Genomic DNA, 25377 nt, shown 5'->3' on the forward strand with positions numbered 1-25377 from the left:
TTACTTCCCAGAAAGTGTTACAAAAAGATCACACATTTGACAGCTGAAAGTCACTTGTACACCGGCTGAAACCATAAAAAGACACAGCAATGCGCAGTCCAAAAAAGTTTGTATGTATTACTTTATTGAATAACATAGAAAATGAACCTTGAGGAATTATTTCACAAAAACTTTTTCATTTATCATTTGTCGCCAACAGGAACTCATAAATTAACTGAACGTGAAGACACAGATTTTTATATCAAAACGATTTCATTTGTCATATATTCAACAAATCAGCATTCATAATGAGGAACAATAGTCGATAGTATGGATATAGTCTCTAAAGCAACACTAAATTACTACTGTCAGATTTTCTAAATTATCAGTAGTATCATACACCGTTTGTAAATATGTATAAACCATATAAATTAATAGTCATACAATAATCAATTATGCTATTCAAAAAAGTTGTTATTCCTTATGCTGACATCTTGAAACCACAAGCGGTGTAGTAGCGTTGACGTTTCGGTTTCTCACAGTTATTTCACCAAGACCATCCTCAGGACAATTTGTTGTTGCACATACAATTTTACTTTAATTTACAGCTCTGTCGTTTTTAGTACTTTGTAACAAACACAATGTAAACAGACGTCCTCGTTTCCGTTAGCTCAACTTAACCACAGGTGTCCTCACTTATTCAGAACACGCTTTAGTCATTCATCCGTATCCTACGATTCCGGATTCTGGCATGCGTGTGTGTCAGCCGGGGCTAAGGCAGCTTGCCGGCCGCACCCGAGTACTTCACAGGTCTTTAAAAGACCACTTACTTGTTAAGGAGGCTTTGTTGTATTTCGCCTCTACTTAGCGCCCCTGCATCACTCTGACGTTCGCTGGAATCGCCCGGCCCACATAGAGCGCTGCTGCAACCTCAGTGTTTGCGGACACTCTTTAAATTTCTTTTTTAAAACACCGGTAGGATGTCGCAAAGGTCCGCGGGCCGCCAAGGAAGGCTTGCCGGGCCGGTGGCGGCCCGCGGGCCGTACTATGAGTACCCCTGTGCTAGCCTCTCTTCTTCACCTGACTTGTCGCTTTGTGTTACATACTGTCGCAGTGCTTCTGAAGCTTTGGCACTCACTATGGCTCTTGGACCAATACTTTAAGAGTTTGACGAGTCCCACCCAATGTGTAACATAGGATCACAAGGGTTAGCAGCTGCTTCCCCTAGCCTTGTTTGTCACCTCCCCCCGCCTGGCCAGTGTTTTCATATCAAAAAAGCTATACAAATATCATTCAAAGCTCGTACTTTTTAAATATAAATTTAATGCAACAAATATAAACTCGTCTAAAGAATTCCAATGCAAGTCAGTTCTAAAATACTTTTACAGGAAACAAAAGCAAAAGTGTAAAGAGCGGAGGAGGCGAAATAAGTTTACATTTAGGTTTATTTAAATTGTACAAAGACCCACTGGTGCTCAAACCTAAGCGCCCAGACCAGATCAGCTCCAACCGCTTCTCTGGTCTAGAACCTGGGTACACCAACAACACAATCCACGTTACATAGCAAACATTCTACAATACACCTTAAAGTTCTATATGACATCAAAGGAACTATAATAAAGAAAGAAGAAAGACATTACATTACCACATGCACCTTTTCCACAATAAAATAAAACAACAATAAAATAAATAAAACAAAGGAAACAAGAATTAATCTAAGATATTGTCATCAAATTTCTTTGGCAACCTAACATATCTCTTAAGTGAACCATGTAAACCATGAACAGAAGAGTTAGTACCAACATCACAATCAGAAGCAGAAGAATCCAAAACAGGATCAGTATCTGAGAGAACAGAACTGTCCAGACCATCATTAGAATGAGCAGGCCGCTCAGACCGCTCAAACCGAAATAGGCCACAAGAAGATCCATCATTAGAATGAGCAGGCCACTCAGACCGTAATGGACTGCAGAAAGAGCCATCATTAGAATGAACAGACCGCTCAGACTGCTCAGACCGTAATGGACCACAGGAAGAATCATCAAACCAAATATCTACACCATCTTCCGTTCTACAAAAAAAACATTCCTGACCAGGTTTGAGAACAACCACAGAAATCTTGCTCCACCACCCCTTACCTTTAAGCAGAACAGCAGATTCAGTGACAACTTCCACTTCATAAGGTTTGGAGAACTTTGACATACCTTTAGGTGTAAAAGAAGGATTGATAACTCTCACCCAATCACCAACATTCAAATTTTTACTCTTAGAATGATCCCCGACAAGCATGCAGAAGCCATGTTATCTCTGGCTCTACCAACAGAAACTTCAAAACTTTCTGCAAAATTGTTATTCCTCTTTAACAGAGGCATAAACATAGATCTTGCCTGTCTACCTCTCATTAACGTGTAAGGAGAAACCCCAGTACAGGAATTGGGAGTAAAGTGATAACTCCAAATTTTCTCTTTTAAAAATTCAAACACATCAATTTTACTCTCTAATGCAGCTTGAATACCCTCTTTGAAAAATCTATTGGCTCTCTCAACTTGACCATTTGAACGAGGACTATACCGAGGAGCACGTTTAGCAGACACACCAAATCTATTCAAAAACACTTGTATCTTATTGGAAATAAATTGAACACCATTATCAGACATAATGGAGATAGGTGCCCCTTCAATCCTGAAAATATTATCCAGAAAACATATGACCTCATCAGTACTAGGATGCTCAACAAAAGAGTAGTATAGCATCTTTGAGAAGTCATCAATGAGAACAATTAAAAATCTTTTCTCTCTGCCAAGACACTCATAAGGACCTGAAAAGTCAATAGAAAGCTTTTCCCAGGGACCTATAGGACCATCACCAATCGACAACGGTTCATTAGACACCTTCCAGTGCTTGTCCAACTTAACACACACTGAACAATTATCAACAAACCTCTCAACAGAGGCGTCCAAACCAGGCCACCAATAATGACACTTTAGTAATTTTTTTGTTCCAGAAACACCCGGATGCCCTGAATGTGCTAAGCTGACGATCTTATCTCTAAGACTAGCTGGTGGAACAAACTAGTCTTGTCTTAGTAAAATTCCATTCTCAATAGACAGTTCCTCCGCAACTTGTGCAAAACTTCTCAATATTCTTTGCTGAAGGCCATCCCTTAACAACATGAAATTTGACCTTGGCCAACAAACTGTCTTTAACAACATGATCATTCCATTCCTTCTCGTCAATACCAAAATTGCAAGACTCCACAGCATCTAAAGAAGCCACCACACACTCATGTTGATCAAAAATGTCATCCCAACAATCATTAACTGGAGGTAATCTAGATAAGCAGTCTGCAGTAAAATTCTTACCACCCGGAATATGCTGAATCACAAAATTGAACTCCTGCAGCCTAGCTATTAACCTAACCAACCTCTATGACGCCTTACCACTCCTGACACCATCCATCATGTAAACAAGAGGTTTATGGTCCGTCACCAACACAAAAGGTCTTCCCCACAAACAATTCTTATATTTCTCCACAGCCCACACACAAGCTAGGGCCTCCTTTTCAATAGTACTATAGTGAACTACAGCTCCCCTAATACCTCTAGAAATAAAAGAAATGACCCGTTCTTTTCCATCTACAATTTGCATGAAAACAGCACCCAATCCGATATTACTAGCGTCAACAGTTACAAACGACTTCCCTTCAGGATCAAAAGTTTTAAAGCCAGGTGCTTTAGCAATAAGTTTGATCACATTCTGAAAAGCCTCATCATGTACATCCGTCCACACAAACCTTGCACCTTTCTTTAGAAGTTGTCTAAGTGGCTCGACAACAAAAGCATAGCCCTTTACAAACTTGGCATAGTATTCACTTAACCCAAGAAATAAGCGTAATGCATCCTTATCTTGTGGCGTTCTAGCATTTACTAGATTGCTAATAATATCCTCTTTGGAAAAAAATGCCTTCCGGAGTGATTTTATGACCTAAATAATCAATCTCATTAACCAAGAACTTACACTTTTCCTTACTAACAGTCATGTCTTTGCTGCTCAAGGTGTTCAAAACTCTTTCCAAAGTTAATTTATGCTCATTGATAGATTTTGCAAAGATTAAAATATCATCCTGAAAGGACTGAACACCTTTCACACCATTGAATAAGCTCTCAATTAACTTCTGAAAGACACTGGCAGCCGATGCCAGGCCAAAATGCATCCTTAGAAATCTATACAACCCAAACGGAGTAATAAATGCTGTAAGATCTTTCGAATTTTCCTCTAGAGTCACCTGATGATAGGCTGCTTTAAGATCAATGATTGAAAAATATTTTGCACCATTGACAGCCGCCAGCATTTCTTGGATCCTAGGCCAAGGATAAGTTTCTACTACAATGTTTTTGTTAAGAGATCGAAGATCAACACACAACCTGATATCTTGATTTTTCTTAAGAGCAATTACAATTGCCGAAACACATTCAGAGCTGTCAGCTGGCTCTATGATACCCTGGGAACATAAATCATCCAAATGTAATTTAAGTTTGTCCCTCACCCCCAAAGGTACCATTCTAACTTTGTGCTGTACAGGTAAGGCTCCTTTTTTGAGTTTAATCCTATGTGAAAATCCTTTTACCTCCCCCACTTTATCCTCAAAAACTTTCTTATATTTTAGAAGAATGGAAGACAATGGACTCTCTAAAGAAACATTGCTAATAGAAATATCTCTCAATTGAATTGGACGATCTGAACCAGGGCACAGATTCACAACAAGCTTCCCTAAATCGTACCATCCAACAATATTTTTCCCATCCATAGCTACATAAATTTTGGTAAATATCACACGAGTTTCAAACTTCAAAGATTCCTCAAAGACACCTAACATTTTGATTTCAAAATTACCAAAAGCTTTGGGATTGATATCAGTTTCTGTAAGATTGACACCTTTCCAATTTTCATTAAAGAAAACATCAGATAAGATGGTCACTGGCGAACCCGAATCCGCCATAGCTTCAAAAGCAACATTACCAATATGAACAGTACCTAAAGGAGCTTTGAAAGGAAGGGTGACATTATTGATTTTCCCATTAAATGCATCGTCATAAATAGTGATGATTAATTTTTGCAAATCATCATCAACACTTGAGACACTACTAACGGTAGGATTAGCATTGACACCTTTCCTTGGAGTTTTACACGAAGATGAAAAATGAACAACCTTCCAACACTTAGTAAACTTTTTCTTTAGAGCTGGACATTCCGCAGAGTTTGCCAAATGCATTTTAGACCCACATCTGAAGCAACTTAACTCTCTACTAGTTTTAAAATTACCCCTATTACGCATTTGTACAGCACAAACAGAGGAATTATTCGTAGTTTTGAGTTTATCAGCAGCAATAACCTTAGAAGACTCAATAGATCTTTCTATCCCTTTGGCTAAATCGATTACCTCAGCTAAAGTAGGATTACGACAAGCTAAAAGCCATTCCTGCACCTTTTTGGACGCACAATTAAATACAAATTGATCTCTTATGGATAAATCAACATAAGCTCCAAATTCACAGTTGGCTGCCAAAACTCTTAAAGCTGCCACATAATCTTCCACTGACTCATCGATTGACTGTTTCCTTTTATGAAAGGCATGTCTTTCAATCATCACATTAGGTTCATCTTCAAACTGTTTTTAAGTCTTGCCACTGCCTCAACGAACACGTTCCAACCATCACCACCTCCACTTGGTGGCGCAATAGGCACGAGATTCTTAAAAATTTCTATTGCCGCTGTACCTAAATAACTAAAAAGAATTGCTTTTCTCCTTTCTGCAGAAAATTTTGTACCATCAATGGCAACAATATAATTTTCAAATGTCTCAAACCACTTCTTCCACCTTAATTTCGGTTTTCCAGGAATTTCCCAAAAAATAGTAGGTTGATTACAAATTTGAGAAGATGCCATGTCAATTTATAAAATGTTTCAACAATAAAATGCAACAAGAGAGAGAAATCAATATTTCAAAAGCAATAAATCTAGAATAACTTTTATATAGTCTTCAAATCACTGTTGTAAAACAGGTGTGACATGCACTTTAAAATAAGTAAGTGTGCACATCACTGCAGCAAGTAGATCACAAATGAAAAAAACTTTCAACAAATACTAGTTAAGTGTGCATATCACTGAAGCAAATTCCTTTAAACAACCTTTAAATTGTGTGCAAATCAAAGTTGTATCCAGAATGTAACATGCACTTCTAAATAAGCAAGTGTGCATATCACTGTAGTAAGCAGAATATTTTAAACCTTCCCGCTTACCAACTTTAACTTGTTTAATTTTCCAGAACTACATATCATAAATAGATTATAAGTGTGTGAATCACTGAATCCGCCTTTATCATTCTTTTGTTAGAACTCTTAAACCAGCCCCTGTTGTCATGCTTCAGATCCGCCGTGAACTTCTTTACACAACTGCTGGCCCACTCGTAAACGCTCCCAAAATGGCTGCGGCGTTACGTGCTTCAACGCTGCGTTTCACAAACAACGATGTGTTCCAGTCATCCGTTGCTATGTGCTGACGTCACTGCATTCACTGGCACACAGCTTGAGATGCGCTGATCAAAGTCACGAGCAGCCCAACCGTCAAATGAGGCGCGAGCAATGTAAAACAGCCAGCGACCTCTAATTCTTCCAAATTTCAAAGTTCACGGTACCTTAGCTTCAGCAGAGATCACCGTAATGAGCTGTCATGACATTACCAGGAAATGCTGATTACGCCGTGAGTCCGATCTTTTTCTTAAAATTTATTTTCAAATAAAATTAACAGGCGCTCTGCAATACAGTGGGTCTATAATTAATTAAATAAACCTCGTCGCCAATGTAAAGAGCGGAGGAGGCGAAATAAGTTTACATTTAAGTTTATTTAAATTGTACAAAGACCCACTGGTGCTCAAAGCTAAGCGTCCAGACCAGATAAGCTCCAACCGCTTCTCTGGTCTAGAACCTGGGTACACCAACAACACAATCCACATTACATAGTAAACATTCTACATTACACTTTAAAGTTCTATATGACATCAAAGAAACTATAATAAAGAAAGAAAAAAGACATTACATTACCACAAAAACTGCTGACTTAAAATGGCTTTAATGGGTTTTACACAAACTGTAGCACTTCCAGAAGCACACACAACAGGCCTAATTGGGGGAGAGGATGTGGCGTAACAACCAGCCCTAGCAACTTTGAAGCTGGAGAACTGAGTTCGAGTCTCGCTGAGGGCTCAGCATGCTGTGATTCTGGGCAATGATCTCTAGGTGGCTAAAATGAATGTGGCAATCTGTAATGAAACTAGTGCTCGTGTGAAGGTCTCAGACACCTTTGTGTCCAGATCACGTTGTTATAAAACTGCCTAAAAAGATGGCCCCGTGAGAGCCCGCCCCCTGCTGGAGCTGTCAGCACCAATGACAACATGCCACGTGTCAAGATCAGTCTACTGCGCATGACAAACAGAGGGAGCACCGTTCTGCGCGTGCCCGGAGAAAAGTGTACTCTTCTCTGAGCATGCGCAGTCATAATATCTCTTATCCGCGCGTGCGCACTATTCCCTGTCTCCATCCTGCTCTGCTGTCGGTGCTGTTCCTCCTCCTTCCTCGGAGCCGCTCTCGGGTCTCAGTTCACGCGGAAAAAATGACGAAGAAAGGACGGGAGGAATGAGGGGTGGGAAACCACAACAAGTGAGTGATGGTGCGAGCAGAGACTCTCAGGGCTGTTCTGCTGAGTTCAAAGCATTTCCAGCTTTTTTTTAAACAAACTGTGGCACTTCCGGTGTGTGGTACTTCCGGAAACACACCGCGGCCCCAAGGGGGGGGGAGAGAGAGAGAGAGAGGGGAGCAGGGGGCAGGGGGCAGGGGGCAGGGGGCAGGGGGCAGGGGGCAGGGGGGGGGGGGGGTGTAACGGCCAGAGCTGCCGACCTTCGAGCTGGGGAGTGTAGTCTCGAGGTCCTGTGATTCTGGGCAAATCACTCAGTCTCCCCCATCCACAAAGACGAATGTCCTAAACACGCCTCTGCTGAAGCCAGTGGTTTATCAGTGGAGCCAGGGTGTGTCCTCATCACTGCCCTGTTAAAGAACAAACAAATGGTGCAAAGCTCGGTTGACAACAAAGCTTGTACCTTACTCACTCTTCAGGCAGATGTAAAGTCTATGAAAAGTCTGCTGTCGAGGAAAGATGCTGCACTGTGGCCTTGTGAGTCGCCTCAGATGAGGGTCCATTCACTTTGATAGAACTAGAGTCAGTCCCCATGGAAGACATGCCTTTCTGGGTGGTGTTGAGAGTGGTGACCGATGAAACCTACAGCTTTGTCATCTGTCCTTGGTACCTCGCTTGGGAGTCCTTTTCAGGAGCCAGCTTACCTCCAGGTCTCTGCTCTGCTGTCGGTGCTGTTCCTCCTCCTTCCTCGGAGCCGCTCTGATTCAAGGACCCTGAGCTGGGGCTGATTCAAGGACCCTGAGCTGATTCAAGGACCCTGAGCTGGGGCTGATTCAAGGCCGACCCTGAGCTGGGGCTGATTCAGTCCCCATGGGAGACATGCCTTTCTGGGTGGTGTTGAGAGTGGTGACCGATGAAACTTAGTCATCTGTCCTTGGTACCTCGCTTGGGAGTCCTTTTCAGTAGCCAGCTTACTTCCAGAAGTTACCTGAAAAGAGGCTTCCTGCATCTTTTTTTTCTTTTGTCTCTCTTCTTTCCTCAACCTTATACCCTCAAGGTCTTCTAATACCTCCCAGACCTTGTTTGTGAAAATATCGCAATCTTTCATAGCATATGAGGCCAGGAGGCATACCTCACAGACTTTGTGTGGATCCGAAACTGCCTGTTTTTTCTTCCACAGAAGTGGCACTTCTTAAATAGAAAAGAGAATCTGATTGAAAATAATTCCAGATGTAAGAAAATAAATAACTTCATTTGGTAGCTTGGTATATAAAACGTCAGGTGAAAGTAAAAAAAGTAGGATAGAAAATTCTGCAAAAAAAAGTGTGAGATCCTACTCGTAGTAGCCACAAAACTGAACTTCTGTGAGGCACCGGGCAATACAATGCATCATGGGAGGGAAAGCTTCTGGGACCATAAAATGACAGGATACTCTTTTCTCTTGAGCACTTTAATGCTGCATTTCTTTCACCCCATTACGCATTTTCTGCCATTTTTGCTACTAATATTCTGCAATGCTGGTTTGAAATGGGTTATTCACGATCATATAGACTATACACGGGGAAGGGGGGAGGGGGAAGTTACCCTTTGATAGACCACTAATAGCTACTGTTCATCAGATGGACACTAGCACTCTGAGTTTATATTCATGAACAATATACGTACGGCAAAGTGCTTGGTTGTCCACGCATGCAGCACAGAACTATTGCATCGTTTAGGACTATCAATGACTATCCTATGACGCAGAATTCATCTTTCCACCAAGGAAACGTAACTGTGAATTTGGTGTTTTCTTATTTGCCCTTAATGCACCCGGATATAGAACGGTTTCATTTGGCGTTTGTGTCCAAAGCCAAAATACATCGAACGCATTGGACTCAATATGAAATGAAAAAAGCCAAAAATGGCACAAAGTTTGACCTTGCATGGGATTGCACTGCAGCCAAGAACGGCTCAAAAACTGTACTTTTTAAGTAAGTACATTTTATTGGTGAATTACTGAAAATCATTACAATATGCTAAAAAACCAGTTGAAAAATCATTAGGATGCATATTGATAAGACAATTGCCACACACATTGCAATGCTACAATATTAACAAACATTTGCAATGCAATGGGTCTCACATTTTAGAAAATGTGACCTATAGGTATTGTAAATGACAATGCCTTTTGTTATTGCAGGTGTTTTTTAAACACATAAATAAATGGCATTGTTATTTACAATGCCAATATGTCAAAATCTCGCAATTGCGAGACCTAATGCTTTGCAAATGCTTGTTCAACGCGATCCCAGGAGAGGCACGCATGCTCATGTTTCACCTGCTCACAGCCTGTACCCGAGCAAGAAGAGGTCATACAACTCTGGTTTGATAAGCAAGGAATGTTTGCTTCATTTCACGTGTACCTTATGTATTGTGCCCGCTCCAGGCAACAGTACAGCGTGCAAAGCCAAAACGTGGTTTGCTGGAAATGTTTGGCTCGTGTTTTCTAATGCGAATATAGATTACATACCCAGTACCAGTGTGAGGAGGAGTAAACAATTTATTTATGTGTGGATGGGAAGCCGGCAAGGAAACATTTTTGCTTAGCAAGGAGCAATTGTTGCGGGGAGAGATCGTTTCTTGATCCACAATTAACCCATTTAAGGTTTCTTGTTATTCTTCCGGGCTCCCCTTCCATGTATGGTTAAATGGTTTAATGGGCCTCACGCTGGGAGAGGAAAGCTTCATAGTCGCCTGATGTTTTTAATTTAATTAATGTCAGGAGCCCCAAGGATGTAAACTAAAGCGAGCAGTACTCAGTGTGAGCAGCCTGAAGTTTACCAGGAGCGGTGCCCGGCCTGCAGGGATGGCTTGGAGAAGAGCCAGCGTACAGAGCCCCCGTTGCAGCCTGCCTGTGTCGCTGCTACCTCACACCCCTACTGCTTGGCTAAAGTGTCAACAAAAGCTCAAGTTGTGCGCGCCTCACATTTTTAAAATACCACATGTGCTGCCATTGATAATACAAGGATTTACAATGCAATAGGTGCCACAGACCTTTCTTTAGACGCTGAGTTGCCTAAAGAAAGGGGCGTGGCTTCTTAGCATGAAAGCACGGCAGGCAATCTTTTGAACATCAAGAGCATTAAAACAAGCATTGCGTAACCACTTGATGTACATGGCGTCAGAGTGAAACATGGAGCAGCGCCGTGTATATAAAAGATTTGTGCGTGATGGCTTGTAAAGCGCATGGTGCGCTGAATGTTGCAGAAATGCATGCAGTGCCTGCAGTAGGAGAAACGCAGTAAAGTATAGGGTGCTTACTGAGAAAATAAGATGTACTGTGTATCACCAGAAGTAAAGGGCCAGTCCTCATGGGAAGTTACAAATGCAGACAAGGCAGCACTAAGGAGGGACTAACAAGCCTATTTACCAATCAGAAGGCAGCATTTATGAAGGGCAGTGACGCAAGCCAATGACCAATACTTGCAGGTCATAATATAAAGTACTTAAAATCCGCATATGACGCTATATCACTCAGCAATACACCAAAAGGATTACAGCGATAATAGGGTCCTTCGATGAATATGTATCCGTCAACAGCTTGGAGCTGAATATTAATAAAAATCTATAGAGGCAGTGACATCATACGAAAATCTTGGTATTAGTTTCGATGATATGACCTCATTTAAGGGTCATTTTAATCATTTGAATGCCAAAAATGCAACTTCCTACTGTGCTTTTAAGACCCTGTTAAACAAGTTATTGTGTCCAAATTACACTCATTTGATCAAAGTCATGGAGGCGAAATTGGTCCCTGCACTGAACTGCAGCTCAGTCAACCTTAGTGGTCAAGGTGCTCCACTATTGAAAACGATGTAAATAAAGGCTTTTAAATCAGTTTTTCAGATACCCAAAAACATAGGCCATGCTGAAACCTGTCTTGAGTTTAGATTACAAAATCAAATCCCAGTGAGAGAAGCTGTATTTTTGAAAAGCCTTCATGTGTTATTAGCATCTGAACCTGATACGCTGGCAACGCTGTGCTAGCAGGAACTCAATAATTCCCAGTACTCAAACGTTTATAGATCTTATCTCTCTGAGTGCCTTCACACCTTCGACTTCCATACAGCTGCATTTAAAACTGTACTTCTTAATGTATATGTGAGTAAGATGATGATTAATGAAGTATATGAAGTTCTCTACTACCCACACTGACCACCTCTCCCCAAAGGATAACGAAATGGGGCAATGTTTTCTCATTCTTAATTCTAATTCTTCCATTCTGAGAAATTGACTGCCTTTTCCTTTACCATGCCGCACTGTTTAAACCTTAGAGTGCTTAGTGAACAATATTCATATGGCACACAGGGGGACATACCAAAAGTTAGAATACATATATGTAGAATAAGAGTCATTTTAAATGTATGTACTTGGTCTCATAAAACTCATCTCCCATCAAAAGATAACTGTAGGGAACTGGGCTTGTGTTGCAGTTGTCACGCCATTTGTGCCCCCTTAATAGCTACCAGATGCAGATTTTCGACTCTGACAGTGCACTGAGGCCTGCTTAACCCCTCCCATGCTCGTGACGGAACCGTTCCGTCACGAGCCTCGGGTGGGCTGTGCTGGTGATGGAACGGTTCTGTCACGGCCCGGCCGCCGCGCCTGCGCGGCGCGTTCTATTGAGCGGGCGGGGCCGTGACGGAACCGTTCTGTCACAAGCACAGCTCACCCGCGTGCCGTGACGGAGAGGTTCCGTCATGAGCACGAGACCACCGCGCCGCCGTCCCGCCCCCTTAGCGATGCGGCGGAATAGCCGCCGCAGCGAAGGGGTTAACAGACCTCAGTGCCAGAGCTCCTTCCCTAAAACAAGATAAAGGCTAATTGTGCAACAACTGGCTATGGACTTTAGCACCCTTGTAAAACAGGTAATAGAAATCCAGGTACTTAGGGCGGGGGTACTAAAGAGGGTTCCCAAGGTCAGCAGCATAGCTTATGCCACCCTAATGGACCCACATTTAAATTCCACCCAGACTGCCAGAGCAGGCTGCGTGACATGGTACAAACCATGAAGGAAACACAATATGACACACTCCTGTGTATCATGCCAGTTACTGCATCTAATATATGTAAATCACCCCTTACAGCAAGCATTGGAGCCCTAAGACAGGGTGCATTATATTTTATGTGAGGACATATTTGCATAAGCAGAGGTGCCCCAGTGATGTCTGCTTCTATTGCTAGATATTGCAAGTGAGCACGGAAACCATCTTAAGGTATGTACTGGGCACTTCTCAAAACGAGTTCCTCAGCTACATAAGGGCTTCACTGAAACAATTGGTGTTTGGTATCAAACACCTTGTATTAATAAACCCACACTGATTCTAGTGATGGATTTATTAAAACATGCACCCAGTTGGTACCTTAGAGGTTCTCCCAGAAACCTACCAGCCCCCTAGTGTGCTAGCTGACTGTCTCTGTCCAGCCTGCTGTGCAGATGACTTTCTGACCCCATAGAGGTGCGAGTCTTCGCTCTCAAGAGCTCAGGAAGAATACCTGCTCTGGAGAGAGGCATTATCACCTCCTCCTCTAGGAAAGCTGGTAAAATTAGCATTCCAAGGCAGGGGTCTCAAAAAGCACACCGCCTTTTGGTATGCAAGTCTGACTTATCTCACAGGAGAGGATGCCGACCCCACCCGCCCCCCTCCCACTGTAAACCATCTGCTACCCAGACAGGCAGGAAATTAGCTATACCGGAGGCGTTTTGCACTACCAGGCTGGGAACACCTCTAGGGCGACCAAGTCTGATGTGAACAGAACTTGAGAAATCCCACCATATTGTGTGTGATGGAATTGGGAATTCTGGGAAAGGATGATGCCCATTCCCCACAGGAAGTGGTCTTCTCGAGGGTGTAGTGAACCCAAGAGTAAGTATCCCATTGGCTACTACCCCTTACTCCCCTTAACGCCCCTAAATCGAGTAGGGGACCCCTGATACCAGACGTCAAGTGAAGGTATATTTATACCTTGAAGGTGTTTAGGAATGCCATAGTTTGATGTAAAGTATGAACGTCATGAATGAACCCCTTGGGAATAGTTGTTCATTGTAAAGTAACTGACTTCTTGGAGAAATCAATATTCAAGCAAGGGGAAGTCCCTGACTGCTTAAGCTGGTTTTCCAAGAAATCGTTGTGACATTTGGTACGGGTGGAAGTAGCCATGCCTGTATTTGGGTAGCATGGGCTATGCCTAAATAAGGGCTTGATTATTATGCCTATATAAGGGTAATGTGAATTGTACCTATATAAGGGCATGAATCTGGAAAATTCACTCTGAGCCTAAAACGCCACACAACAGTATTGGTAAATTCAATTATGGTATTTCCTATGAAGTTTACATGCACACCACACACTGAGGGACTTGCAGGGCACTAGGTGCATTGGAAGGTACTGCCCACTTCACCCTGCGAGATTTGGAAGTGGTAATTGCTACACAGTGCTGAATTTGCGATAGAGCAATTGCTCTAGGGAAGCACTAAGCCTCCCAATCTACCCTGGTAGAGGAACAATATGCTTCAGCAGCAGGTTGGGCACTGGGAAAGAGATGCAATTAGAGGAAGGGGTATTAGTCATAGGGGGTCAAGCTCACCGAAGGGCACTAGGGATGAGTTTAGAGGTAAGAGGAAAAAGAACAACGGATGAAAGGAAGGCAGGTTTGCTCCAGAGGCAGACAGGCCAGTTCAGCACAAAGAAACATTGGAGTCAGGAGAAAGGGCAAAAGTGCCTGTTACTAATGGAAAATGTCAAGTTGAAGTTAAATAAGAAATTGTTAAAGGGGGCGGGAATTGGTTAGTGGCTAAGGGAATAGTTAATGTCTGTTAGAGTGCTGTGAGGACATATTAATCTGTGCGGCAATAAGCAGATGATTGGTTTTATGTACACCAAGTTCAAACGGCCTTATGACAATAGCAACAAGGTGTGCGTGGTGATACCGTACTAAAGTAGGTTTGGGAGACAAAATGGCTGCTGAATCCACGCTCAACATATTTAAAAAACATGGCAGAAGACCAAATAATAAGTGAATTGTGCAGCAAAATAAACAGGAACGTACATAGAACTAGGTTCACTTTAAAAATCTGTCCTTCAGAATAGAATGTTTGTAAGTACTACTTTACAGCACTGAAGAATAGGATATGCACCACTATGCAGCCGATAATGGATTATGTAGCAAACGCGGAAATATAAGAGACTGTTTACCCCCTTTTTTTCTTTAAAAAGGGCCATCCATTAGTGCAGCTGGTACTGCTGCCAGGTGTGTAAGTGGCCACTGCTGGTTATCACCAATTAAGCAGATGCAGTAGGACTGGGGCCCATGGGTGTGAGGGGCCCATTACATCACAACTATCACTGTCTATCTTTAAAAAAAGGGTATGGGACCTTATTGTTCTTTCTAGCATTAAGAACAAGGGCACCTTTGCAGAAAAAAAGGAGACAACATGTGGCAGCTTTTGTTTTAGGGCTCGGGCCTACATCACACTGCGTCAGCAGTGTGGGCGGAGCCCAAGAGTCCTGTAGTTAGCGTTTCCGAAAAGCTACCTTAAAAATTCCTGGCTGCTCGTGAATTTTCGTCCTTTGTTTTGGCAGCTGCATTTCGATTGGGCTTCTCCTGCGTGTCTTTTCGGAAGAGAGCACGCAATAGGCTATAGGCGGTAGAGTATCTCCGCCTATTGCATATTCCATGCGGACACGCGCAGCAGAAGGGCATATTTCTTCAATTATCGCGGCTGTCAGGGGCCGCGGTAATTGAAGACAGATGCTGGGCGCGCGTGCACCAGTCTCGAGTTTTTAGGGCTCGGGGCTACGGGCGCGCACCACTGCTCGTTATAATTCCTCACGTGAGCCTTCCTAAGTGTTAGCATATGAGCACATGTCACCCTGTCTGTGAACAGCCCTTTTAGCAGCATTTCGTGCATTTGAACAGAGCTTGTTAAGCAGCGCGTTTTACTACTCTGACTTCCAATGCTGTCTTTAGCCCACAAGTCTGAATAGCGACCATAAGTCACCCAAAGAAGCCACCGCTTTCGCTTATTGTAGATTCGAAGAAACAATTGTTCTGATTTGTATGGAAGGAAAGGTGTTTTATTGCTAATGTAGGAGATACGTTTGTAAACCGTGGGCTAAGCTAGCAACAGTGCGGACATGCACCTTGTGCCCATCAACTTCCCGAGGCAGGGAATCCTGGTGTATATTTCACACATGGCTACTTTACAGTTCTTGCAGCTGTCATAAATATATCCCGTACTCATGGGCGCACGTATACTGGCGGCTCTTTGCGCTTTAACGGCTATACATTCTGTTAGACAACAGATATTCAGCGCATGCTGTCAAGTCGGGAGGATGAAAGGCGGAGTCGGCCTTCTTCGAATTTGAAACTTTAACACAGAGCTTGCACATCAACCTACATGTCTTAGAAATGTCATCTCTTGGAAGCCGCCACTAAAATAATATCCGGAATTGTGAAGAGCATTGTACTCTTTCTGGGTTGTTTATGTGCTTTAAAAATTAAAATGTATGACTATTGCTAGTCCGCGGACCTAATACTCATCTTTTCAGCCTCTTAAAACTGACAGACAAAATCGGCCATCTTGCATTTGAACCTTTGACCTTCAGGTCGTACACTTATCTCTGCAGCTCGTGCATCGCTCGCCTCAGCTGTAGCAGTAGCTGAAGCCGTTCTATTTGGTACTCCTGCTTAACATTGATAAGCGCGAAGAGGCCAATTAAGTCGCGCGTCCAGCGCTTTATGAAAACACATAAGTCGCCCATGCTCCAGTGTATTCTTGCTCTCTGTTTAGTAATGGGCCTACGTGCTGCTTTGACTGTACACCAGTATCAGAACTCTCCTATTGCCCAGTGAGGCATCAATGCACAGCATTAATACCCAGCGGCCCTTGCAGTTAACTGACCACCTCATCTCACCTGGGGCATCTTTCTGAGACTGCAAGCCAAAGGCCAAATGACTCATCTGCCTTAGAGTGTTGCCATAGCCAAACAGCACAACCCAGATTGAAGTGTCTTAACCCCTTCACCGCGGCGGTAATTCCGCCGCGGTGCGGGTGATTTATAGCCTGGGCGTGGTTCGGACGGCCCCCGGCCGTCGTCCGACGCACGCAAGGGGTTAATGCTGTTAGGACAGAGCTGATTGCAATTGGTTTCTTTAAATTGTTCGATTTAAATTGTTTTAAATTAATTGTTTTTATTTTTACTATAGGATATTAGGCTCCGAATGTAGCAGTGTTCTTAAAGAAGGCAATGACACCAGGCAGCTGCTCCTAATCGAATTACTTTCTTAAGAGCAGCGAATTGAGAGATTTCTAGGAAACTAATCTGAGCAAGCGATTTCTTTAACTCTTTAGTGTGCCCAATATAAACCTAACCTTTTGTTTTTTCTATTTGGCTTTCTTTTATCTCATTCTGCGTTCCAGATGCTGTCCGGTCTTTGCAGTAGGGCATTCAACCTCACTAAAACGTATTGTGGGGGGGTGTAAGTGTGGAATCTGTAGTCGATGACGACGCGCTGATGGGTGGAGAGCTTTCTGAAACCTGCAGAGTGAGAGTGCAGAGTGAAAGTGAGTGCTGCAGAGTGAGAGCAGAGTGCGAGTGCGAGCAGAGTGCGAGTGAGAGTGCGTGCAGAGTGAGAGTGCGTGCAGAGTGAGAGTGCGTGCAGAGTGAGAGTGCGTGCAGAGTGAGAGTGCGTGCAGAGTGAGAGTGCGTGCAGAGTGAGAGTGCGTGCAGAGTGAGAGTGCGTGGAGAGTGCGTGCAGAGTGTGAGTGCGTGCTGCAGAGTGTGAGTGCGTGCTGCAGAGTGTGAGTGCGTGCTGCAGAGTGTGAGTGCGTGCTGCAGAGTGTGAGTGCGTGCTGCAGAGTGTGAGTGCGTGCTGCAGAGTGTGAGTGCGTGCTGCAGAGTGTGAGTGCGTGCTGCAGAGTGTGAGTGAGTGCTGCAGAGTGTGAGTGAGTGCTGCAGAGTGTGAGTGCAGAATGAGTGCAGATTGAGAGTGAGCGTAGAATAACTGCAGAGTAAGTGCAGACTGAGTGCAGAATGACTGCAGAGTAACAGTGAGTGCGCAGGAAAAGGCCACACACATAAGCCCACACACACAAGACCGCACACATAAGACCACACACATAAGACCACACACATAAGACCACACACATAAGACCACACACACACACCACTCTCACCACCACACACACCACCACACATGCAACCACACACACACACACACACCACCAGCCGTCACTGAACACTTTCTCCGGGCACACACACCACCAGCCGTCAGTGCACGCTTTCACCGGGCACAAACACCATCAGCTGTCAGTGCAGGCTTCCACCAGGCACACACCACCAGCCATCAGTGCACGCTTCCACCAAGTACACACATCACCAGCCATCAGTGCACAATTTCTACAGGAAAACACACCACCAGCCATCAGTGCACACATCAATTGTTAACGCATCCACAATTAACTATTGTAGCAATCGCAGTATGGTGCACTTTACTTTTAAACATATTCATCTAAAGCGCAGCATGCCACCATTGCTACAATTCCGATCCAACCCACATAATTCTACTACACACCACATGCATACACTCCATAACACATGGCGAAAAGACATTGCCATTTACAATGCCATTAGCTCTAACTCAAATAAATCTGAGACCTATTGCATTTCTAATGCTTGTTTCTGAAAGGGAGAAAGAGCCTAATTCAAAATTGGAGTGATGGTGTGGCATGATGGGGAAGAGGTGGAAGATGCAGAAGTGATAGCCTGCTGCTAAGAACTGCTATCATTAATGCAGCAGGGGTCCAATAGTGTGAGGGGCTCACAATGCCCCAATTATGGGGAGCAGTATTTTTGGGACCATACATGCTTTTGTTTGATGCATTTGCTGTTTTATAAGTATCATACTATTATGGTTTATGAGCTACAGAAAAAAGTACTCCTGAAATCATCTCCAAAGCCCCCTCCCCTGCACACAGTCATGTCCCTCACGCTCCCCCAATTGTTGACCCGATAGTGGCTTGTGGAGAAGTGTGGCTCAGGGGTTAGAGGCAGCAGACCCGGAAGCTGAGATCGGTCCTGGACCAGGGTTCAATTCCCCGCCTCGGCAGGGTCTTGGGCTAAAAATTCCACGGACTCGATAATTCTCGCCCCGGTGCCTCCTCGACTCACGGGTTCACACTCTGCGACTCTGGGCAATAGCTTGCTTAATCTCCACAACGGCCCCTCGCGGCGGGATGCCTGACTTTTACCTTGTGGATACCCTGCTATCTCACAGGGGAATACCAGGAAGGGTTCCCTAAGCAAGCGCCGGGAAACCCACTGCGGGTAGCTGTGCGCTATATAAGCTCAACTACATTTACATTTACATTTGTCCCGCAACTAACTGGGGAATAATTTATTTGTCTGATGGTGTTGCAGGTCCAAGCATAAGTTTAAACGAAATAAAGAGCGCATTGGTAAAAATTGCTCCAGGAAAAGCGCCAGGACTGGACAAGATACCTGGGGATCTTTTCAGGAGTGAACCAGCTACCTGGGCCCCATACTTTTGGTTACTTTTCAATGCAATAATGCAAGGCATGAAGATCCCCCCCGAGCTGACTTGGTGCGGAAATAATCCCGATTTATAAAAAGGGCTCCCCACTTCTCCCAACCAACTATAGACCTATTAGCTTAATAGACATCTTGCAGAAAATATTTGCACGTGTTTTACTCCTTAGGCTACAATCATGGATGGAAGAGAGTGGGGTACTGTCCTCCATGCAGGCGGGGTTCAGGGAAAAATTGTCGACACTGGACCAAGTACTAAGATTGCAATTGTTGTACTGGAAGACCGTAAGCCTGTAGGGGGCAGTCTCTACCTAATCTTTGTAGACTTGAGGTCTGCGTTGATTTAGTACCCAGGGAGAAATTGTGGTTGGTTCTTGGTGAGATAAGGGTCCCTAAATATTTAATCCTACTTTTTAAACGATTACATGAATACAATTATGCGCAAATTAGGCATGGTAAGGGTGGTAATCTTACAGCACCGATACCTTTGAACGTGGCGTATGCCAGGGTTGCGTGCTTGCGCCAACCTTATTCAGCCTCTACATTAATGGTTTGATTGATGCCCTGCTAGTAGAAAAAGATCTAGATGCCCCAAAGTTAGCCTCCCGTAAAGTATCTGCAATGATGTTTGCGGATGACACTCTGTTGGTAGCTAAATCGCCTATGGGGTTACAAAGGGTCTTGAATAAATTTGAGATATTCTGTAGGGATAGAGGTTTAGAAATAAATCTACAGAAAACCAAATTTATGGCATTTAATTGCCCAAAAAGCACACACCCTAACCCATCTTTAAATGGAAACCACTAGAGAGAGTGTCATCTTTTGTGTATTTAGGTATTACAATTTCTGAGCCTATGGAATGGGGGGCTCACATTACGAAATCTACGCTAAAACTAGCGCACTCTTCAGGTGGCATCATAAGGGTTTTTAATAAGTCTAGTAAAAGAGCAGTTAGCCCGGCGTTAGAAATATATAGGGCACAAGCTGAAGGCGGGTCTTTATATGGTACAGAGCTATGGGGACACCTAAAGCTTGAGAACCTAACGCAGGTGGAGAACCAATTCTTAAGACAGTTATTTAGATTGCCGCATGGCACACCGTTAATCCCACTACGACTGGACATGGGAATAACATCAATTGCCGAAGTGGCGAGTCTTAAACCCATAATGTATTGGCGCCGCCTGTGGACCACTCGTGAACTTTTACCTTATAGGGAGGAATTGTCCGAGGTAATGAGGGTACGGCTCTGTAAAGTTCCTGTGGCTCGACCACATTAAATAGTTGCTAACTAGTATGGGTTTAGGGGATTGTTGGTCTGAACCTGAGTCAGCCTGTTCTTTAATATCTAGGAATCAAATGAAGGCACTCTACAAAGAGCATACATCGGCTCAACTTCATACTTCTGCTAGACAGGGAAACTCACTAGAGCTTTTTTAGAAATAAAAGATATTCCTTGCTTCGAGACGGTAATAGATCTCATTAACCCGCCGGTGGCAAGGAAGCTCTATTTACAGTTTAGATATGGGGTGCTCCCTCTACGCTGCTTTACATCCAAGTGGAGAGACCAGCAATTGATTCATTGCCCGGCGTGTGACCACCCTGAAGAAACAGAGCTTCATGTTTTTTTTACTTGCCCAGGCTACCATAAAGCAAGGAAACATTGGTTGGTTCAGATTTGCAGGAATCTTGGTAATAGGCGTTGTCTTGAAGCATTTAGGATTCTGAAGTCTGACCCCAGTATACCAATAGTCTATTCAGTCGCTGGATTTCTGTTCTTCTTGTGGTGCACCAGAAGGGCTTATTTGAAATCATGAAATGTTGTATCGATCAACCCATGGTGATTGAACAGTGTCAGCGTAGTAATTTGGCTTAATTGTTTTGTATTGTTTTGTATAGTTTTATATGTACTTCTTTAGCTAATTTATGTATTTATTATTGCACTATGCACTTTTCGGAATCAAATGTGTAACCGTCGCCTAGAAACAACGCTCCAAAAATTGAATGTACAACTAATTCAATTTTTTTTAAAATCCCTTTTGTTTGTATGATGTAATTTTAGAAATGACTATCTGTAGTGTCTTGCACTTTTTTAGGTAATTCTGACCGAAATAAAGTTTTTTTTAACCTGATTTTATGAAAAGCATATACGTTATCTGCAGTTCATGTCTGATTTGAAATTACTTTAGTCCGGGGTTTTGAAAAAGAGAGGCATCCAATTTTTCCAGTTCCTGTAGGTTTAGGAAAGGAACAGCAATTTTTGCGAAGGATAGGAGATGAAGTCAAATGTAACAGTAAAATGATTTGACCAGAGAGCTGGAAGAGCATTTTATATATGCACAAGGTAGTCTGCACTGAATAGGCGATCCAGAAAATGATCTTCTAATGTCAGGGTTGTTGAGATTAAAGTTTAAGTCTGTCTATATTTAGAGTGGAGTAGAATATTTCAGACAGATGTGATGGGTTTCCAAGCTACAAATTAAAGTCCTGAAGCACAATAATGTGGTCTTGACTGAGAGTAAATTTGTAAAACAAGATTTGTAAATCATGAAGTCTGAAAACAAAGTTTAGTTGGCGGTATGTGCAAAAAGAACAGTTGATAGACAGAATGAAGGACAATGTCATACATTCACCCCAGTACAGAGATCTGGGCCTAAATCCATCCTTTGTTTGCTCACCATGCCATTCCAGTTTGAACCCAGCCATATGCAAATCAGTCTTGACCCTGTGTCTCATGGAAACAGTCAAGCCCGAACTGACAAGCAAGGTCCTCCCTAGACTGGAAACAAGCATCCTAGGACCTGTTTCGAAGTTTCACCCATCATCAGCCAGGATAGCTTGACTCCAGTGGCAAGGAGAGCAAGGGACCCACGTCTGGGCATTCCCATCTCACTCTGGGTGACACATGCAAAAAAACGTTGATTGAAAGAATCCAGAACAGTGTCATACATTCACCAAAGTACAGAGAGCTGGGTCTAAATCAATTTGTCCCTGGATGCTTGGTTACGGTTCAGGGAAGACCTGGCTTGGCAATTCGGGCTGGACTGTTCCCAGGAGGCACATGGTCAAGATTGGTTTGCATATAGCTGTGTCTGAACTGGGGTGGCAAAGTGAGCTAAAGAACAATGATGGATTCAACCCAGATCTGTGACTGGGGGTGATTGTCTGAAAAGTTTCAGCGCCACATCCATCATCTCCTTGTGTTTGCTTTGTTCGCCGTAAGTTGGCAGGCTATGCCCAGACGTGGGTCCCTTGCTCACTTTGCCACTGGATTCAAGCTAGCCTGGCTGAAGAGGGCAGTTAGCCCAAAACTGGTCCCAGGATGCTTGTTTCCGGTCCAGGGAAGACATGGCTTGGCAGTTTAGGCTGGACAGTTTCCATGAGGCACAGGGTTGACTGATTTGCATATAGCTGTGTCTGAACTGGGGTGGCAAAGTGAGCTAAAGAACGATGATGGATTCAACCCAGATCTGTGACTGAGGGTGATTGTCTGAAAAGTTTCAGCACTCCATCCATCATCTTTGTGTTTAGTTGGCGGTATATTCCATAGAGCTTGGAAATTACAACGTTTAGTTGGAGGTACAGCAGAATTAGTTGCACAGATTTATGGTTCCAGTGTAATGAACATGCCTGGCCTTCCTGAAGTAGAGAGTCTGGGTATGAGGAGGGCAGGATTTGAAGGTCAGAATGGTGGATAATGGCGACCCCACCTCCCCATAAGATCTATTGGTTATTATGATTTTACAATTTTCAGGTATGTAGATAGTTTATTGATGTTTGATTTTGTGACAACATGATGCTGAGCAGATGGTGGGGAAAGTAAATGGGACCCGGTCACCTGAGGATAAAGTGGACAGGGCAGCACTTGCCAAATAATGTAGTTTCTCAGAGGAGTAACTAAGAAAAGCCAACTTACTTCATAGGAAACATAGGCAGCATTTCAGGTGGTAACTAGGGAATACAAGCGCAGATGGAATGGCCTTTGGCACACCGGAGACACTCCTGAGCAGCAAATGTGTTGAGGGCCTTCTGCACATGCTCAGTACAACTCCCTTTAATGATGTTCCTGGGGTATTCGAGGAATTGAAGAGAAGTGAGTCATTACTGGTTGTAACATGAGCAGCATTTCATTAGCTGACACCTCCAAAAATACTAAGCTTATTTCACCAACCCCAAGGAAGGATACAATTATGGATAACACAGAGGGTTGCTGTATACGATAAGAACCTCTGTAGAGGCAACCACTAAGGATTTTTCTTTTTTTATTTGTACTTTATTACTTAGTTTATGTTCGACTTGAATTTGTGCTAATCTGTTTATGGCTTGTATGTCCTAGCATTCGAATGCAGTTTCTCTGCCACGGAGTCATGAGATTCTCGGGTTAAGAGTAATATCCGTTGACACAGTGATTGCATTACAAATATCTTTGTTTCTGTGTAATTCATTTCTGTGTGCATCTGATCACAGGTATTTTATGGCTTGATTTAGAGTTTGGTGGAGAGAGGGTATATAGTCACAAAAGTGGCAGTAAATGCTTTTTCCCTAAACCAACAGACCTCCCATCCTATTTAGAGCCAGGAGAATTGACATAGATTGTATAGATGTTCTGCTATCTATTAAGGACCAAGTTAGGACCACAACGGGACCTGCTACCATACCTTAAGTCTTCTGCTAAGAGTGTTTCGCTGGTTGCAGCTCGAGGTGCGAAGAACCTTGATACAGGCAATGATTATTGGCCTCCTGGACTACTGCAATGCTCTGCTGGCATCTGCTAATGAGTCCCTTCTCAGCAGACTACAGATTGTCCAAAATGGGCCACGTGCCTGGCTCTAAAAAAAATCCTCATACCTCGGCAGGCCCCTTATTAAAACAGCTTCACTGGCTCCCTATCCGCCAAAGAATTAAATGTAAGCTTGGTTGCCTCACTCATAAAGCTTTGGAGGACACAAGCTCCAGCTATCTGGCGGATAAATTCAAAGTCTATTGTCCCAATCGCCATCTTAGGTCAGAAGGGAAAAAGTTGTTAGTGGTTCCCCGATTCAAGAAGCTTAGGACTGGCGGCAAAACTGTTGTCCATCTGGCCTCGAAATTTTGGAACACCTTACCTGTGGACCTGCGTAAATGCTCCAATCTTGTACGATTTAGGAACCCCCTAAAAACTGCATTATTAAGGGTGTAACTTTTTATCTGCACATGGCCATCTGACTTTCCTGGAATGATAGCGCGGAGATACCCCTTCGGGGGTGATTCCTGCGCTTTATACATTTTTTACATACATAGAACTCTCTGTGAGCAAAGCCCCCGTTAGCTCTGTTGAAAGAGCGCCCTCAGGCGGCACAACAGAGCAGGTGCCGTCTGACAAAGGGCATAGCACCACCCATCTTATCTAGGGTAAGCAGTGTGATGTCTTTTTTTAGGTCGCGCCTGGCGTTAGTAGCGATACAGAAAAGGGGGTGGTGATGAACAGAGTGTCTGAATTAAGCAGACCACTCTTACCCAGTCCAAAGATCAGGGCTTGATCCATCACCGTTATTTATCTCACTGCCCCATCCCAGCTCAGAACCTGGCTGTATGCAAATTAGTCTGTCCCTGGCCCAGTGCATCATGGGAACAGGGCAGACCAAACTACAAGGCCAATTCTTCACCAGAAAGGAGACAAGCTACCGGGGACCGGTTTCTGGCATTTCAGCCTCTTCGGCCCGGCTTGCTTGCATCCTGATGGAGCAGTGAGAAAGGGACTCATGTCTGAGTATACCCTGCCACACCTATAGTGGCCAAAAACGATACAGAAAAGGGGGTGGTGATGAACAGAGTGTCTGAATTAAGCAGACCACTCTTACCCAGTCCAAAGATCAGGGCTTGATCCATCACCGTTATTTATCTCACTGCCCCATCCCAGCTCAGAACCTGGCTGTATGCAAATTAGTCTGTCCCTGGCCCAGTGCATCATGGGAACAGGGCAGACCAAACTACAAGGCCAATTCTTCACCAGAAAGGAGACAAGCTACCGGGGACCGGTTTCTGGCATTTCAGCCTCTTCGGCCCGGCTTGCTTGCATCCTGATGGAGCAGTGAGAAAGGGACTCATGTCTGAGTATACCCTGCCACACCTATAGTGG

General features: G+C 43.7%; 1 protein-coding gene across 2 annotated transcripts in view; it reads left to right on the forward strand.

Annotated features, from left to right (window-relative positions):
* Window positions 1-7555: 7555 nt before the first annotated feature.
* Window positions 7556-25377, forward strand: part of LOC144772321 (uncharacterized) — a 34684-nt gene continuing 16862 nt past the window's right edge. Inside the window, exon 1 of one of the 2 annotated variants that reach the window (XM_078656559.1) lies at window positions 7556-7694. The gene's annotated coding sequence lies outside the window, so the exon portion shown is untranslated. The remainder of the gene's footprint in view (window positions 7695-25377) is intronic. The other variant, XM_078656558.1, reaches the window with a different exon arrangement.

Source organism: Lissotriton helveticus, chromosome 8 (genome assembly GCF_964261635.1).
Source record: "Lissotriton helveticus chromosome 8, aLisHel1.1, whole genome shotgun sequence".
In the NCBI taxonomy this organism is placed as follows: Eukaryota; Metazoa; Chordata; class Amphibia; order Caudata; family Salamandridae; genus Lissotriton; species Lissotriton helveticus.